Source organism: Penaeus monodon, chromosome 9, assembly GCF_015228065.2.
Source record: "Penaeus monodon isolate SGIC_2016 chromosome 9, NSTDA_Pmon_1, whole genome shotgun sequence".
NCBI lineage: Eukaryota > Metazoa > Arthropoda > Malacostraca > Decapoda > Penaeidae > Penaeus > Penaeus monodon.
Genome location: NC_051394.1, coordinates 5,581,417 through 5,586,001, shown reverse-complemented (window position 1 = coordinate 5,586,001; position 4,585 = coordinate 5,581,417). Strand labels below are relative to the sequence as shown.

At 32.3% G+C, this 4,585-nt stretch overlaps 1 non-coding gene across 1 annotated transcript; it reads left to right on the top strand.

Moving 5' to 3' along the window:
* The first annotated feature begins 467 nt into the window (after positions 1-467).
* Trnai-aau lies at positions 468-541 on the top strand. Its single transcript has one exon. It is a non-coding gene; the product is annotated as a tRNA-Ile (tRNA).
* The last annotated feature ends 4,044 nt before the right edge of the window (positions 542-4,585 follow it).

The following is a 4,585-nucleotide window of genomic DNA, read 5'->3' as shown; positions in this document are numbered from 1 at the left end:
CACACACACATATATGTACGTATATATATATACATATATATATGTAGATATATATGTATATATATATTATATATTATATACATACATATATATGTATATATATATATATGTACATATATATATATATATATATATATATATATATATATATATATATATATATATATATGTATATATGTACATAGCTACATAGAGTGAGTGTGTGTGTGTGTGTGTGTGTGTGTGTGTGTCTATGTTTATAGATATAGACAGATATATGAACACATGCACACACCCACACACACACACACACACACACACACACACACACACACACAACACATACACACACACACACACACACACACATACACATACACACACACACACACACACACACACATATACTGTATATATATACCTGTATGGACTTAAGCAGCATGTACTGACTGACAATTCAATCTTGAATAAACTTGTAACTAGCTAAGGGCCTGTTAGCTCAGTTGGTTAGAGCGCCGTGCTAATAACGCGGATGTCGAGGGTTCGATCCCCTTACGGGCCAGGTGAAGCACAATTTATACAGTAACTAAGGTGTCTACGCCAGTCTTTTTTTTAACTTGATGCAAGACCTACACTTAACTCTATATAAAAAAATAACATAAAATTTCATAACTAACTAGATATACCTTCATACTAGTTCACTTATTACCCGTCGCTACTTATTTTCATTTGCCTCTACTTTTCGTGAAATTATAAAGCATGAAAGCCGAGGAATTCAATAGGAGAAAGTCAGAGGAAGAGAAATAATAGTAACATATTACTACCTCTACTGATAATGATAATGATAATAATGATGAAAATAATGATAATAATGATGATGACACTAAGAATGATAATGCCTATGATAATGATGAAAATGTCTGTGATGCTTAACTATGTATTGGTAAATGAATAATATTTTTTGTCTTTAACTGGATTTTTAATCACGATGAGAACTATGAAACGCATAGTTAGTGATCTCACTAAATTCGGAGATGAATAAGAAAGCTATACCGTTTTAGGTATGATCATTGTAGTACAGTAGTAGTGTTCGTTGTTGAGATAATTTTTTTACATGCTTAGATGGTTAAAAGACTATATAGTAATGTAATAGCTGATTAATAAATACAAGCTCTCTATTGGTTACAAGGCCGCTATGACGTAGTTTTGAAACGAGGCTTTGATTGGCTAAATAGCGTTAGGGGGAGGGGCCTATCAAGAGTTCTCGGGGAACAGGATCCTCAGTTACGGACTGACATTTATAATTAACCTTCATAAAAAAAACACAATGCACAAACTTTATGCGCAGCTTATTCTCAAAGAAAGACTGTATATGTATTCACCGAGGGTTATAATATTCTCCATATAGGAAGATGATCCAATAATTATATAAACAAAATATATGAAAGATTATTCTTTATTATGGTTAAGTATCGATAATTATTTGTAGGACAGCCCACCCCATGGTAAGACCAGATTGGCTGGGAGCGCGAGATAAAGGCGGAGCTTCTGGTTTTTTGCTTAGTATGAATTTAGTGTGTAAACGAAAAAATCTTATTCTTTATCGTGCCAGATAATCATCAACACATCTGTATGAGGAGGTATCTATGAAAAAGAGATACGTTAATGAATGCAAATGAACGGTGTAAACAAACGAATAACAGTGTGCCAAATGATCACCCAGACTAATATAAAAGTATTTGTTTGGTCTATCTCCGTTTGATGCTTTTAGATGTATCGCACCCTTAGAAAACAAACAAATTTTAAAACAAATTTTCTGACTGGCTACTTTATAGTCTCGGGATGCAGATTTATAGAGCGACATTCGAATGGAAATATTTTGTATTTCGTAGTGGTAATGATATTGATAATAATAATGATAACAGTAATAGTGATGATAATAATAATAATATAAGTAATGATAATGATGATGATAATAATAATAATAATAATAATAATAATCATTATTGTTATTGTTGTTATTATAATTATCATTATGATGATAATTATCACTATCATTATTATTATTATGACTATCATGGTTGTGAATGTGATTATAATCATAATTATGTTTATAATCATAATAATCATTATAATTGGTATCATCATTACTATTATTACTATTATTATTATTATTATTATTATTATTATTATTATTATTATTTTTGTTGCTGTGGTTGCTGTTGATATTAGTGATAATATTGTCAATATTATTATTTTTAGTATTATTACCATTATCAACATCACCAACATTGCCATTTTTATCACTACAACCATTATCAACAGTATTAGAGAATTAACATTTTTTTCGGTGCTCATACTCACAATAACCTCCATTATGTCATATCCAAAATTATAGGTTGAAAGTCGATCCTTACACATAATATTTACAGAATGTGAATATAACTAAATATGGAGCTTACTTTTTTCTTTTCATAAATAACAATGCTCTATGCCTTTTGATTTGTTTCATTCCGCACAAAATGTTTCCATACGCATGTACATATTCGGAACAAAAGTGACGTTGTGAACCATATAAACGAGTGCGTTCTTGTGTGACGTGAAAATGGGCTCTGATTTGTTTATCGGGATGTAATATTTTCTGGAGGATGGCGACGCACTAGATTGCAATGTTAAAAAAAAAGTACTGAAGTATTGACCCGTAAAGGGATCGAATACTCGACATCCTCGTTATTAGCACGGCGCTCTAACCAACTGAGCTAAAAGACCAATAATTTTATTACATATTATATATGTGCATATATATATATATGTATATATATATATATATATATATATATATATATATATATATATATATATATATTATGTATATGCATATATATATGATATATAATATATACATATATATATATATATATATATCTATCTATTTATCTTTATATATGCATATGCGTGTAACACACACTCATAACACCCATAAAAGTTATCATGACCATTAACCACAGTATATAATTTACCGAGAATATGAATAGGCACGAATGAGGGAAGGATTCGAACAAGCTGTGCTCTCGACTCGGGTCAGGAAGCGTCATTGTTCCGAACCTTGACTCGAACAGCACAGCGGTTGTCGGATCTCTGAGATGGATCATTTCGAGCACAGCTTTTGGGATCTGCCTTTTGGGATCTGCCTTTTGGGATCTGCCTTTTTGGGATCTGCCTTTTTGGGATCTGCCCTTTGGAATCTGCCTTTTTGGGACCTCAGGATGGGTCTGACCAACTGCACATGCTCGGATGTTTGGAGACGCTCTGAGAACGATTCTGTAGAAGGACATCGTGGACCACTTACCCATCGCCTAAGTTCTATATCATTTACTTATATCAGACCTTGTATATAAGTAAGGCCTCGTCACTTATATAAACCTTGCTTCTATAGTAAGGTCTCGTGACTTATATAGACCTTGTATATAAGTAAGGTATCGTCACTTATATAGACCTTGATTATATAGACCTTGTAAATAAATAAGTAAGGTATCGTCACTCATATAGACCATGATTATATAGACCTTGCTTCCGACTACATCACCCACACTTCAACTCTTTGTGACTATATGTCCTTCCCATGCTCTATATCAGCGATTCATATCCAATGAATGTTTATTTGTTAGTAAAACATGAATATAAATTTGCCCCGGTGTCTGATGATATGGTCGACAACCTGTCATATTTAACATTAATACTATTTCTTCGATCTACAGTAGACTACTTTGCTTCACCTGAGAACGATTTTTTTTTTTTTTTTTTATTACAGCATTAGTAATGATTATGGCATGGTAGATGCAGGGATGCCAGTAGCAATGGTTGATTTATGAATGATATATTATCCTTATTGAAACCTAAATTAATAATAATAATAATTATTATTATTATTATATAATAAGCGTTGCAGTCTCTCTTTCCAGGAGACATTGGTCACGCAGAGAAAGTAACTAGGTTAGAATGAAACAATCTAATCTAACAAGATACAAAATAGCAGTCTGTTTAGTTCACTTTTTAACAATTAGAGAAAACCCTTAATATCACATATTCTCAAAATTGATCTTCTTCGAGAGCACTTTCCTTGTTTTGATAATTTCCTATGATCGTATTATCGACCGATGGAAACTATACCTATATTGCCAAGGTTTAGAGTTAAAGTGCAGTTTGTTTATATTTTTCTTGAGATATGTTCGAGACCATGGACACGCGGAGATTACTATTTATAAAGAAACGGTGAGAATTCTGGCATTAGAAGCGAAACACATGGCAACACTTCCTGTTTCATTCTGTGACCTTCGGATGAGACACGATGTTTATTCTGCGTGTCTGCATTACCTTTTTTATGCTCTTATTTGTCGGAAATAATGAGTGATAATCAACGTCCTGGAATGTATTAATGAGAATGAGGTAACTGGGTAATCATAGACGGTAATGGACTGTTTTAATCGCAAAAACTTAAAAGACTCGAACGTATGCCTATTCTATTACTACAGAAGATGTCGTAAAAAAAAATCACGTTTTTGTTTGTGATTTTCATTACATACCCCGTGTGGAATCAACATCTTTC